At 36.7% G+C, this 16,121-nt stretch overlaps 1 pseudogene; it reads right to left on the reverse strand.

Annotated features, from left to right (window-relative positions):
• The window catches only part of LOC103712655, a 32,039-nt pseudogene that overhangs the window by 11,780 nt on the left and 4,138 nt on the right, over window positions 1-16,121 (reverse strand).

The following is a 16,121-nucleotide window of genomic DNA, read 5'->3' on the forward strand; positions in this document are numbered from 1 at the left end:
CAGGGAGAAGGCACACAGGACCGTAGGAGAGAGAAAAAAGTGGGAGAGAAGGAAGAGAGGGAGGGAGCCCGATGGAGGGTGGCGGACACCAGCGCGGGGGGGGGGGGGGGGGGGGTGGGGGGGGGGGGGGGGGGGGGGGGGGGGGGGGGGGGGTGACGAAGGCTACGGGAGGCGAGGCCACAGCCGATTCCCTTGTTTCGAACGAAACGGGGGTCCGGCCATGGTCTAATAAAAATTTTGTGATTTTTAAGTGAAGTCCGCCAGCCTCACGCCCTCTCCCGCTCTCCCCTGCTCGCTCTCTCTTTTATTTCTCCTTCTCCGGGCTCCGCCAACGGATTTTCATTTCCGTTGCCGAAATTGTATTGGTGAGCCGCCGGTACGGCTCGGAATGACCGGAACCGCCCATTTCGGGACAGTTCCGCCGGACCCTGGACACAATAATCACAATCAATAAGCCCTACCACAAATACTGGACTACATCTTGAAAAGCCCGTGCCACCATTCATTCCACTTTCCTATTCAAGGTAGGTCCTTCATCATAGACAGAATCTCAAAACACCCAATGTTGATGTGTTATCAAGAACAATAGATTTCTTATCAACCCACGAACCTGCCTGATATTGTCTAAAATCCTTTAGTATGAATTATGACAAAATGCACCTTAAGTGCATCTATGCATCAACCATTGAAAATAATTCTGATAAAGATGCCTTGTGCATAATCTTATGGCAGTAATGCATTGTGCATAATCTTATAGCAGTAATGCATCCAAGTTCACCAGATAAAACTAAGTGGCAATTCTTTCAAGTAAATATCACCATAATATGCTCCAATCAACATCAACTAGTGATACAGTTAGTTTCAAGAGAGCCAAGATATGGAACCAGTAAAATGAATATATATATATATATATATGAGCATATTTTCTGAGAAAGTGACAAAATCATAATATTGAAAATCATTCTTAATAACCACTAAATGCTAGACTTGACCAAACTGAGATGCAGGTTTTTATATTTATAGACATAAATCATAAACAAACAGCCATAAAAGCAGGCGGCAAAACAATAACGTAATTGATTATGGAAATTATATAGACATAAACTGAAGAAATTTCTCTTAACTTGAAGCACCTGTGACCCGGGCATAGTGTTGAGTCCAGTAATATGCGAATGATCTCAAGGAACCGACAATGCATGTCCTCCCCAAAATCTGTTATCATACCCCTAACCTGAAAAGTACAATCAATGAAAAATTTTCTATCAGGAAGACATTTAAGATTGATTGATGGCTACAGATATAGACACCAAAAATTAACATAAATTGACTAATTTATTTTAGAGATAAGCATCTATTATTACATGGGAGAGACGAGTACTTGAAAATAGCTGCACTCAATTAAAGTCTTAGGACAAATTGAATCCATAGGTTTGTGTACTGCCAATTCAATGTGTAATAAACTATCAACATCCTTTTTGGACATCATGGTGGGCATGTTTGTTGTGAAGTCCTTGACTATAGATGAATTAAATAATATCAGTTAAAAGTTCAAGAAAAATGTTCAAATGCAGAGCATCAATTTACATCATACCCTCATATACTCTACGATTTAACTATGATGATCCATAAGCAATGCAAGGGGTGCCATGCATCGAGCAAAGTAAGCACAAATAACAAGGATCAAATCATTGCACATGAAGTCAACCAATGGAGGTCATTTACTTGGTAAACTGACCAACAAGAAAGTTATGAGGGAACAGGGAAAATTACAAATTTTATTGACTCCCTCATATGATTGAGCATTGGATGTATGCTTAAGTTAACACCACCAAAGCAATTATTTTGAGAGAACCAGATGATTGCATAAGAAGAATAAAGAATTACGGAAACCCATAGCAGATAGTTTGTTAAGCTTTTTAGTTGTAGCTACTTTACGATAAAAAGTCAATTATCACTTAGCTATGACAGTACAACGGTGGAGGCAATGGTGCAATATAACTCACACATACTGTGATCAGTTAAAGAAAATATTAAAGGATCATTTGTCATGCCACTGCCAGTCACAAACTATGGCACGCATGGTACCGGAAAGGCACCATTTTCTAAGGCCGAAGCATGCATTCAGAACTTAAGTTATAGCCACAAAGCTAGAAAGCTACAACTAAATCTGAAAATAATATTAAACTTATGTCTAAACCTAAGACCCATCTAACCATAATTAAATAACTGGGCACACAAAACCAAAGCTGCTACTGCTTTACCCTAACCCATTGTTAGACATAGCTTAGCCTTTTGTCTAGCTAATTCTACTAGCCTTCAAATATATGAACAAAAAAAAAATCCTGCTGAAATAATTATGGCAAACCCTTGATTTTAAGAGATCTTCCAGCATTACTTAATTCCATTATAACAAAAATTAGCCCAAGACTCCTAGTTCTTACTTCTAAGATGAGACCCTATCTTCCACATCCGTTATAAAGATTTCAATTTCAACCTTTATAGAGGAACAGAAATGCAAATGAATAAATGCTCTCATAAACTGTGTCCATGTAACAGGAAGAAATCAGCCAAATGAGCCTCCAATGACAGGACTAGGAGCACAATGCGAGAGAGGGAGATAGAGATATTTGGATTGCAGGGACACCCCAACTCTTGAATAACAACAAAATGCGAATGTCTTAGCAGACACGTTTGTGCATTTAAATGATCAGGTCTTCTGGTACCAGCATATGAAAGACTCTGACTCTGCAAATGATTTTCATGCCAAATAAAAACAAGTTGGTTATACATGGTGAAAAACAAACGTATATGCAAAACCATGACATGATTGGAGTAAGGCAGCAAGCCCACTGTGCACTATGGAGGAGTATACTAGTTAAGAAAGAAGCACTATAGCTTATGCCAGGCCAGACAAATTTAAGCTTGCTTACCAAAAGCCCAAGAAGGGAATTTCCTTCTTGTTGAATGACATATGATCTGAGAAGGTTAGGTTCTTGGTTTAGGAATAGAATGAGAATATCTGCTCTGCATTAGGAACAAAAGCTGCATTAGCCAACAAGATGTGTGCAAAACCAAGAAATAAAATTGATGAGAAATTTTGAAAGACAAAACAACTTTTTGCATGCAATGGAAACAAAGAACACCAATTACCCGGCAGATACAAGCTTCCTATCCTGACTCTGCAACACGTCAGTTATGATGTCAAATATGCCTTCGCCAGCAAGGTCCCTGCAAGTAACAAATACTGTCAAACTGCAAAATGGTAATTCAACATATAAAAACTACCACAAACTATTCTGTACTTTATGATAGATCATCACTTAAATGCACTAGCAGACAAGTAAAAAGATCCAAGTGGACATTTATCAGACTCCATCACATATATTACATATTGCAGCAACCTGATGCAACCCTAGGGTTAGTTCTGCATGAAAAAGCAACCAAAGTTACATAGATATTACGATCCTGTCTAGGAATTTCAGCGTACAATACAACCTAATAGAATTGCCAGAATGATTTAAGATTAATGTTTACAGGGTTTCCATAGCCTAGTAGGATTTACTCACTGTCCTGAAATTTCAAAACAAGCCAAAAGCAAAAAAAATGGCAAAAAAAAACAGAGATATATCAAGCCTCGAAGCCAAGATAGCTTGTAGCAGCAAATAATTTCGCATACATGGGGGATTCAACATCAAGTGCCTAATTTAAGTTGAAACAGCATGCATACAGTTTGATTCCAGCAAAACAGTGAAATAAAATCAGGAAGGAAGATAATTGGAAAAATAAACTACAGCGAGAAGAAAAAAGATGGTGGAAGGGGAAAAGAGAGAACATCCAGGCCTGCAGAAGAAAAGCAAAGAGCGGCACCTCCTATATTTGGGTTCAAAAGGAAGCAGCACAGTTTCAAGATCTCTCCCAAATAATCGTGATTTGTCAACTTCACTTAAAAAATCTCAATTTTTTTTACGGTCGGACCCCTGTTTTGAACGAAACAGAGGTTCGGCTGCGGCCTCGACCACGCACACCAGCGCCAGCCTCCTCTCCCCCTCCCCCGCACACTCTCTTTTCCTCTCTCCAAGGTCTCGTGTCGGTACAAAGCCCGGCACTGCACAGCACAAGCCGTACCGACTCGTGTTGCCAGGCAACCGGGTACGGTGCCTGGTATCGACACAACAGACCCTGGTTTAAATTCTATCTAACTTTGCGCTTTTTTAGTTGATCTTTGATAATTTGATCACAATAAAATGAAATAACAAGCATCCCAATTACCTAATCACCAACTAATAAGAATAGCATTATTCATATTTTGTCATGTCATAATATAGTAAACCAGCCAAACAGAGCAACATATGGTAGCCCACTAATGATGTCCTCTTTCTTGCACTCCCTAAATGACAGATTTCTCAGGATATAAGCAAGAAATGGAATTACAATATAAGCAAACAAATCAAATATGACCTACCGAAATAGCCGCAATTGCTGTACCAGCTGTAAACTTTTACTCAAAGAACAAAATTCATGCAAGAATAATACCTGTTAAAGGATGAGGAATGTACATCAATCAGTCCTTGAAAAAAAGGGCATAAAGAAATAAAGGAAGCTACAAATGTCAAAATTGAGTGGTGGCCACAATGTCATGAATAATGAATGCACAAAAACCTTTATGTACTAAAACATAACACATTGATAGACTATGATACATACACCACATATTTGACTTTGTAAATTTGTTGCACACAAATTACTGACTTTGGCATACAAAAAGAAGTGGATTTCAGTGTTTATGTCATTTCTTGACTTAAGACAACAGTGAAACTTTCACTATATATTATTGCCATAATTAGGACTTACACATGGAACATACTTATGCATTTTCTTCACATATTTTCATGTTTATATTGATTGGGACCAAGGTCCACAATCTCGGTTACCAGATACCGTATCGGTACCTTATCCGTTCGGTATGTCACGGCATGCATCCTATACCGAAATAACTCTCTAACCATGTTTCTCAATTTTTACCTCGATACACTTCGTACGGGATGGTATGCACCTCGGTACGCTTCGCTACGAGTTAGTACGCCTCAGTATGAGACAATACGAGATAATATAGAGCTTGTACCGACTCGAAGTTGAGTTTTGTACAGGTTTCCTCTCGATACAATATGGTACACCCCATACGAGCGATACAGGGCGGTATGACAAACCATGATTGGGGAATGGTTATGCTTTTTTTCTTACAATTTTGTGCACTTCACACTTTGATCTCTGGAACTTTCTAAATCATTTCAGAGAAATGAAATTATTCAATCAAATTAGATGGATGGGATTCAATGGAAAACACTTTGGAGCTGTTGAAATATTAAAATGAAGACTAAGATGATGTAAACAAAATAAAATTAACTCAACTTTATGAGTAAGGACAAAAGGTCTACATGGTCCTCATGCCACAAATAAACTTAGTTGCACACTACAAAGTATAAACGTTGGGCTAAGTCCTATCCAATTAGCAGCAAAGTCGTAATACATGGAGAACAAAACATAATAAAAACCCAAAATCTGAGACTATAACAATGGCGACAAGACATGCAAAGCATTTACACAGAATATATCGTTACCAATTCCCTTTTTGATTCTGGCAGAAGTTGAGGTGGACCTCATCCTTGTGAACAGCTCTTGAATAAAAGAAGCATCATCTTTCAACAAAGATATAACCTACAGCAGAATCATATGTAGTATGTTACACAATAGGCATGATAGAATCACTAAAAATTAAATCAACGAAAAGGACAAATTGAAATTCTCACAGCAGCATTGTTTGCATGAATGATCGAATTAAGACTTGCTATTGTAGCCTCATCCAATATCCTTGGTAAAATAACATCCTGAAGTCGTTCCATTGACAATAAGAATTCCATACAAGAGCACATTCCAGTAAATAATGAAAACTTAGGCAAATGTTTCTACAGACCTTCATGTAACCAACTCTGTAGGTTTGATGTATCTTTGGACAATACTGAGGAATCTTTAATAGGGATAGCCTGCAAGAAGATTAAACATTTGAAATTTAATAAAATAGAGGAAGTAGTCGGTTGCATCTCCCAACCAATTTACCTCTTTAAAAAACCACATGCTCTTTAAGAAAAGCACGATGCCGCTGCACCTGAGGGACCTCAGGTTCATCTGTTCAAAAGAGCAACATATCGTAAGTGGATTTCTTTTTTCTAATCACTTAGTTTAGTTAATCAAAAAGAGAAAAAAAAATACTGAAGATAATAGCATGATAACATAATAATGACATACAGGCATACAATAAGACAAGATACTGGAAACACATTAACCCCAGGCTCAAGATGAAACTCAGATGGTGAGGAAAAAACAACCTGGAACCCACTGATGGGGAAATCGAATGATAAATTAAAGAGAGAACACAGGACAAGACATGTATTTGACTACTAAAATTGTAGACACTATTCAAGAAGATATGTAGCCCATGTTATAGCCCAACATAACTGACCAAATGAACTTTCTAGTTACAGCCACCAAGGATGAGCAGGGTAGGATATACATGAAAGCAATGATGCGAACAATTACATATTTGTAAAATTCTGCTTAAATAATCAATAATTCAGGTATAACGGATCCAATTGAACGACCCATGAAAGCAACCAATATCTCCCACATCAGACCAACACATGGACCTAATAAATTATTACATCCAAATCCTTCGAATTTGCATAATTCAAATATCTAAGCATCATCCATGATAAAGATAATTTAGACTATTTATTAAAAAAACATGTAGGAATATAATTAGGGTGTCAAATTTCATGTTAGAGAACTGGAATGTATTATGATTATTATTTTATTTATTTCTTGTAAGGCGGCACCTAAGACATGAAAAAAGTACGCAAATAAGTAGAATATAAATAACGAGTATGTCAAACTTTTTGGTGATAATTCTGTTTATTTTAAAAGTCATTCTCAAGAAGCAGTGCAATAACAGTTCCTCAAAAAGAAATGCTCTTACTATATTGGGCATTTTGCTATAATACAGTGCAAACCTATATTTTATTGAGTTCCTTTTCCCAATACATTCCATAGGTCAGGAGCACATATAATGGGCATCACAAAATGTCATAGATACTTCTAACATCAACCTCTCATGGGCCAATCATTCCAAATTAATGCCACTGTATACATGACTCAGATTCACAAGGTAACCCCACTCATACATGAGAAAAAAAATCACTGACAGGGGCAACATAACCAATGACCAGGGCATAGGTTCATGATCCTTGAGTAAATTTAGAAAGGTAGAAACATGTGAACAAATTAAGGTGATTCAACATGGCATGAATAGGATGATTCAGCCCCCGCTCTACTTTAAAAAAAAAAAGAGGAAAAAATCTACCAAAACATGCATAAATCAAATAAAAGACAAAACGAGCAAGAAGACTGGCATTTAAAGCCAAATCACAAATAAGATCTAGTGAGCTTAGAGTCGGTTAAAAAGCAGCATGCAACACAGGATCAATAAAATAGCTAAGCATCTGAAATTAACAAAAAGGAAGTAGCAGTAACACGTAACATAAAATTAAATGAACCTACATTCAAGAGAACCAATAATGCCCAAGATAAATTCATCCCCAAGAATTCTATCAAAGATCTGTGGACTGTTTAATAGAACTGCAAAAGCCAAAAAAAAAAACATGTTGTTGATGTTACGAAGGGATTAGATATGGAACATAAGAAAGGCACAAGAAGACAATTACATACTGATCCCCTTGACCAATCTGAAAATCATGTGGAGACCATCCATGTTTTCCAATTCTTCACACATTCTGAAAAGATCCATTAGCCTGGGGAAAAATTCTTGCTGCACCAGAAAAAAAAAATGTTATTAATAATTGTAAACAAAACAAACTAATGTGATAATGCCACGGCTTTGTTTCTCTCTTTTTCCCCTTTTTTTTCTCGAACACTGTGTTCCTTATGTGTGAGTGATGAGTGTATGTTATATTGGGGTTCACATGGAAACAGTACTCTACATGAGAATGTAATCATATCTCTATAAAACTCATTTGACTAGCTCAGAGAAGTTTCTGATTATAACATTTTTCCAGTAAAGATGTTACCATGACTATTTCTTGCTTATACACTCCCAACTTTTGACAGCTTTTTAGAAATGAAGGGTTGGTCACTTCTTTATATTCCTCTCTTTATCAACCACGAAACCTGCCACACCCACCCCGCAACCCCTTTTTTTTCTTTCTTTTTTCCGGCAACTCCTTTTTCAAACCATCTTTTAACTCCAATGTCCGGAACCCCAGATACCTGATGACACTTACTGGGCCTCTTTCTCATTTTGTTGTCTTATTTTCTCCCCCTAGTATTTTATATTAACGACTTCTCACTTTATTCTGCTGCTTTTGACTGCTGAAGGAAACATTATCAATGGTCAGATCAGGTCAATTATGGTCGCTTATATAGTCAATAATGGACCACCACGGACATAGCAAGTCTAAACAACGTGGCCTTTTAAATTTCTATTATGACTTCAATATGTTTAACTAAAGTTGCTTCTTGAGTTTGGGAAATGATATATAACCGAGATAAATGATTTACTTGACTTGCATAGGCCCAACATCCCAGAGTAGATAATTTGGATGACATAAACAAAGTTCACATGCACTATCATGCAAATGACTAGACCCTAATTGATGGAGGAGGAATTCATGATAACATGGTATACTAGAGGCCACCATAAAGAAGATAAGTGGAGGCAACAAGAAGTCTTATTTACATTCAGCATCTTTATTGCGGCGTAACAACCGCACATGATAATTCATATGCATTGACAGAATGGGCATGATAAGAAGTATCGAGGCCCCGAAAAAATAAAATGCATAAAGTGCGGAAGTGCCTAATGTCTCAACTAGATTAAACTAATTTCCTAAGACAATTACTAGGGCGTGCATGCTTTCTTAAAATTAAAATGTAAAAATCCTACTTTGTTTTGTCAATTGTGGTGTGTTGTATCTCCACTTCAAGTAACAATAAAAACCTCTCTACGACATAATGAAAGGAACTAGCTACGTACAGACAGTGATTGGAATAAAACCATTTCTAGCAGAAACATATCAGATGCAAAAACAGATTCAACACATTCCGCAAGATGGACAATTAATTTTCCAACTGACAATTGCAGAAATTCTAACCAGGCAACTAGATCAATAAAGGTCAGTGAGATGCTTACATCTTGTAATATTAATTCTGCTACACGCATCTGATCCGCAATGCCACATTCTAATACTGTCTGCATGTTAGAATCAACCAACTTAGCACTATTAGGGTTCCAATGATGGATAAGAAACACAATGAAAGAAGATTCGGCAAATTAAATAAAAAATAATTTTCATTCGAAATCATAGTTAAAGAAATAAAAACATTAACACAAAGAGCTCAACAAAATATATGACCACAAATTTTAGAATTTCCGCATATGCATGAATATATAGAAAGATATAATAAAAGAAACACCTATAAAGTAACGTGAATATATAGAACTGATAGGAATATAGAATTAGCAAAGCACCCATTTAGTCATTTCAGTTAGCCCCTTTAATTTAAGGACTGCAAAAATTACCATAACTCAGTAACATGGTCCAATCAATTAGCTAATGAACAAGTTTGGATCTGGAAAATCAAGGCCCGATATTTTGCTTCAGGTTGAGTCCTGCATATCACAGAAAATTATATCTTGATTCCCCTTTGAACTTCAGAAGAACCCCAACATGAAAATTCAAAAGACCTAACATAGATGGGTAGGAAAGATGAAGGTAAACAGCAGGTCAAGGATTTTGGTTGAACAGACTGAAGAAAAGAGGGAGAAAAGAAGTTAGATGGGATCAAGGAGATAAGAGCTCAACAAACTTTCCACTTGGAAGACTTGAAGTGCAGTCAATTTTAAATCCACCGAGCTAGATACTGATTAAAAAACCTAATATTTGAGTAGCACTACGCATATATTGTTGTAATAGCACTGGTATAAAGTTGATCCAAGAAGAAGCACTTTTGAACCATTATTGGTTTAAATGATGGTTAATATCGCTTATAGAGAAATGAGATGAGACAAAATAATAAAGATGACCGCAATTAGGTATATATTCCCTTGTTCAACCTATCAATGAGGTGGAACCAAAAGATCGTGCATTAAGTTTGGCATTGGTCTTCATATATTTTATGTACAAAGCTACCCAAACAACATACTCCTAAAATAGGCCCATATTCTCATTTTATATCACTATAAATTTTGTTTAGTTGACGCACAATAACATGGCTCAGTTTCTGGCTCATTTCATAAATCTAGAATGTGTATATACACTAGTAGTTACCATGATTGACTGGTACATATTTCCATTTGATTATCTAGATGCAAGGCATTATCATAGTTCTGTTACACATTTAACAAGGTATTGTACGACCCGTGTATTAAAGTAATAAGATTGTAGATCTCAAGAACACCATGGCCTACGAGTTCCCAAGAAAAAAAAAAACAACATACACGTCCTGTACAAGTAACAATGAAGACATATTTACAGCAAAGCAACTTTGAAACCCAAGACTCAAACAAAACAGAACAGCAAAAATCACAGTGCAATGTTTTTGGAACTGCAAAGGATACATAATATTATATTTGAATTAATAAAGGAGCAAAACTTAAGCAGAAATAGAAAATATACCAGATGACTGAAAAATAATATCGGGGAAAGTGCACATGCTGAACTATAAATGAACACAGAGCAGAGTATTATGAAGTAGCATAATCAAAAATGAAAATCATTAAAGCATTTTCTTGCATATCTTTCAAACCTTTAAAATTAAAGGGAGACTGGATAATTCAACGGATGGGAGCTCTCTTAATTCACTGTTACGAAATGATTCATCTGCAAATATAACAAAAACGGTTCTGTTAATGCAAGTGTAGTAATCAATGTCCACTCTGCAAATAAAAGAGGTGTAAACAAAGGTATGGTGGAAAAAACCGCTCATCACAAACTAAATAAAACAAAAATCAGGCACAAAAGCAAACTATTTAATGAAATGCTGTAAGCTCTATGGTGCATGACATAAAGCACAGTGGATCATAATATACTAAGTTAGAGCTGCAATTAAAACTTTAAGCATGTGGTATAAACTAGAAATTTCATTGACAGCCTGAACTCAATTGATTAACCAATTTGGAACTTAAATAACTTACTACAGCCAAAATATTACTCCCAGAAAGCAGTAATGACACATCAAGCTATCCATACCTCACACCAAGAAAGAACAAAAAGATGTAAAGATCCAACCACATCCAACTACATCAGGTTAAACAATGTCCTAAAACATGATTTTCATGGATGTCAAACCTAAGACAAGCAAAGCATTGCTAAATAGGATTGATGCTAAAAATAATGAAGCTATAACTTGACTCATTAAGCTTAAAAACAAGTTAGCACACATTCCAGAATAACACAAAAAGCAACTTCAGATTATTATTTGTCATAATTAGAGACTAGGATGGATTAGTTTTTTCAAAACTTTACAAATGAAATTGTTAAAAGACCATTAATGACTCCCTTCATAAATTAACATTACCATATGACCAATATTAGAACTCAAATCTTTTGAACAATAAATTTTATTAACTTTTCATAGTTACTAGTCTACAATTGCCTTGTTTTAACAGAATAGCTGTTCATTCAGAGAGAACCATGTATGACAAATTTCATGAAATGGCTTCTTGAGAATCTAGCAGATTTTTCACAGCAACTTGCTCAGCAATTACATAGGGTTAAGCTTGAACCCCCCGAACACTTCAAATGCACACAAGGAACTGCTTAACCGCATTAGCAGCTGCTTGTAGTTCTAGCCTTCCAACTTTCCACTTTTTGATGATGCTTCAACTGTTTATGTTTCTTGATATATATAATGTGATAGCCTTGAGTTGGTAAAGACATCCGTTAACTTTTCCGTGTATGAATAGCCAAGGTGAGATCCCATGTTACATAGTTTGCTCTAGTATGCGGAGGCCAGCACAGATTCCAACATGTAAAAGCCTAAATATTTCGATTTGGCCCTTGATAAGAACTACTGCTGCAGTAGATAGCATAATAGCCCAAATCCACAGAAGATGGCTTATTCTTTAACCTTAAAATTATCCACTAGGGATGATATCCCAGATGATTTCTTTGCACTTCATATAAGTCGAGCCGCATTATTTTGCAATTTCTCTAGCGGCTTTAGATTTAGGAACCAAGCAGATAGCATTATGTTGTATGAGAGGATGTTCAAGTTTCAATACCAAGCACGCATAACTAATATGATGCTCCTAAATGTTTTAAAGCAATATCAAATTAATTATACAGTAATTTATCAAACATTGGATAAAGTGCTGGTCAGCATGCACAACTTCACGGCACATATTCTGCCAGTGCCTCACTAATATGCAACAACAACATGGTACCTGCCTGTGCTAGTGGTTAGCATGCAATTGTGCTGAGCACTAGCACAGCACATCATGGTACAAATGATGCCAGAGCAACTCATTCCACGGGCACGATATAACTCAATCCATGCTATCAATCAAATGCTTTACATAAAAGGCCCGCCCAATGCACGAGGCTCCTACCACTATAGGATCTAGAGGGTGCCAGATGTACACAGCCTTACCCCTATACGAGGAGAAACTATTTTCGGCGTTACAAACTAGCGACACCAAAGTCAGAATGGAGCAACCATACCATTGTGCCAAGGCTCACCACTCAATCAAATGATTCACATCCTTACCCAAAATAATAATAAATAAATGCTTTATAGTGTGCCTAATTCAAGATTACATTCAATGAAGCAAATAAGTTTCTACCATATCAACAATTACCATTGGGAAGGTGAGGTATGCTTTTTTACTACATGGAAATTGCAAAGTTCAAGAATTAACCAAAGAAAGGGCAGATTCTGTTGTGTTGTCGATTCCCTTCTCTCGAGTGTTTTCACACTCTGGGATAGGAACCCCTTCCAGCACTTGGCCAAAAACTTATCCTTTTCTAAAAAGTGTCGCATTTTCCGAAAAGTCAAGCTTTTCAAGGTCCCCTTCTCAAAACAGCAGCAAGTCAGCACCTGGTCGAATTCGAAAATAGCAATCTACTTATCGCAGCTTTTAAGAAACCTATATGGGCAGCAACTAGTGGATTGGATTTGAATGCAAGAGCAAAGAAAATGACCTCAATTATAAGACCTAAGTGATGGTGGATCTGATGGCACAAAGAATATTATACATAAAAAAATGATATTAAACATGATAAAGCAATGAAAATCCACTTTGTAACTAGTCATCGCTTGTTCTTAAGCAAGTTTGGGATCTGTTTTAAAAATAATGTCCATTTTAAAAATTCATATAAAATTCATATAATCGAAAAAGAATAAGTGACATGGGTTGAAGGCCGAATGATCTAGTTTAGAAACAAAAGAAAAAATGTAGCTGAAGGATTCCTCAAAAGCATCAAGTGGTACTATGGACTACATATAAATATTCCAGCTACAAAGGATCGTCTTAATTGCAGGAAAGATAAGAATTTGAGCACCATGTCTGCTGTCAGGTTTTGTTCATTGATATGTCCCCATCATTTCTGCTCGTGCCTTTTGTTCATGTCATGAACTGATAATTCAAGGTCATTTCAAAATTGGCTCCCCAAGTTACTATTGACACTTTGACAGTTATATGCAGCACAAAACATGGCACAACCAGAGGTTATTCTCAACTTGGTACCATCAAGTAACCAATGGCCTTAGTTTTGCTAATACCAACAGTATTATGCCTTCTATGACACTAGGACAGTCAACCGATTGGCAGATTAGTAATATAATTTGCGAGGCAAAACCTGCTAGTCCAAAATATTCCTCTTTGATGATCAGGTTTATTATACTTCTTAATATATTATACTTTTACTAGGATTTACATTAATGAATTTTCCCATCAGCAAGACATGTGATTCAAACAACAATCAGCTCACAGCACAAAAACACAAGCAATGGTGAAAGACCAACAGCAGGGGTAAAAGTTACCATTTGACTGCAAAGCATTAGTAGCTTCTAGCGATTCCATTGCTGGATGAGGGCCGATCTCGAGATCTTTAAAAGAAATACGTCATAAAAAAAGTGCACAACAACAGATAAAAGAACATATGAAACAAATACTTACTTCCTAGACTATTAAATTGCAAGTTTCTTTGTACACCACATATATGGTCCCTATAACAAACCACAACAATATGAATTAGTGAATTCACAGCATATAAAGCAAATGTCAAACCTAGAACCTACTAATGAAGAAAACCATAGAGAGGGAATTGAAAACCATATATAGGAGCATCCCGTAGCCTCCTGAAAGCTCAGTGCCAATTCTGTAGCTAGTTCAGGATCTCTCCATGAGATGATTGTATCTTAAAAAAATGAAATATAACATATATGTAAGTCACCAATTACCACATTCTAAAAAAAACTCAAAAAAGAAAAGAGCTGGTCAGCTTGGAAAAGGCAAAGCAAAAGGCATCTGCACCTTCTTGTCTTCTGTAGCTGTCATTTGAGGAGATGCGGTGCACAAGTAATGTATCATTATCCTCTTCATCAATCACAATCAAACCAAGATCCTCCGAAATCTGCAAATCACACAATCAACATACAATGAGTAATGGAATGGGTAAAAACAAAGCAACTTCCATTTACTAAAACCCAGCAAAAAGAACACCAAAAGTCATCATGACTAAAAGGCTATACATTGTTAGACAAAGACCTGATATAGTACAGGAGATTCATTTGGTAAGAATACATGTTTTTTTCTTCTGTTCATATTTTATTTATCACATACTAGCATATTGTGATACTTGAAGATACACAAAAAATCATAGAAACCTCAATTTATTGCTTTAGGCAATAATGGGAGAACTAAGGTTGCAACTTACTGATAATTGTTATCGGCATGAGACACAAAATGCTGGTATCCACTGCCTAACTAGAGAGACCAGATCAGAAAGAATGCTCATACAGTAATATCCAGTGCTGGTGATTTAACAAAAGAATTTTGACAAAATTATTCTAACAACTATCAATATAAAGTAAAATTAGATCTTGCGAAATAGTTTTTATGTTTTAGGAAAGAGTTTTCCCTGGTATCCAATCAATTCTAGGAATTGATGGAGACAAGACAAATGCAAAGATTAAGCAATCGCATAGAGTGGTTAACCTTAAAATAATAGCATTTTCATCTCAAATAGTTTAAGTTTCATTTTCTTATATCACTTACAATTTGTTCCATTAGTTTCATTAATTAAGATTTACTTAGCCTATATCATAGGACTCCCAAAACCAGCCTAGCTTCCCAATTTCATAAGCCTGTAGAGCAAACTAACTTATTCCAAACTTCCGTCACCATTTTAGCAGGATAAGTTTAACCCAAAAGAAAGTCATATGTTCTGTTTCCAGCAACAAGACAGACCTCACTAAGCCTTCATCCCAGTAAGCAGCTAGCTCCAGCTTGGGTTAATGCTAAGAAGGGGGCTGTTTATGCTTTTGGTAATGAAGGGGGGTGGTTTATGCTAATAGTAAGTGCAACGTTAACCCCCAGGGTTTACCACTATGAGCAGAGTAGGGGGTCATCCCCTTGGATACTCCCCCCCCCCCCCCCAACCCACCCTCCTCTCCCTCCCCCCCAACCCCACCCTAAACCTTGGGAGAAATCCATGGCAAAGGTTCTCATGCAATCAGAAGTACAGGAGCTTGGGATCGGGCATCAAGTATTAAGAGTGCAATGATGGATTATCATCCTTGCAAACATGCAAGACAAAAATCCCACTATGAAAATTATTTATTCATGCATGCATGATCCACAGAAACATATTTGCTGCATCCCAACACGCACAATGTTTTCAAGATGGATTAGGCTCTCATACCGTACAGCACATACCATATGTGCAAGCTAAGGGCAGGTTAGAAAGGGTACATACACTTTATCATGTCTATTAGTTCACACCAATCCATGCGGATGCATGCCAGTTTGGCATTCACCTGCACAGACC

The sequence above is a fragment of the Phoenix dactylifera genome, chromosome 12 (assembly GCF_009389715.1).
Source record: "Phoenix dactylifera cultivar Barhee BC4 chromosome 12, palm_55x_up_171113_PBpolish2nd_filt_p, whole genome shotgun sequence".
NCBI lineage: Eukaryota > Viridiplantae > Streptophyta > Magnoliopsida > Arecales > Arecaceae > Phoenix > Phoenix dactylifera.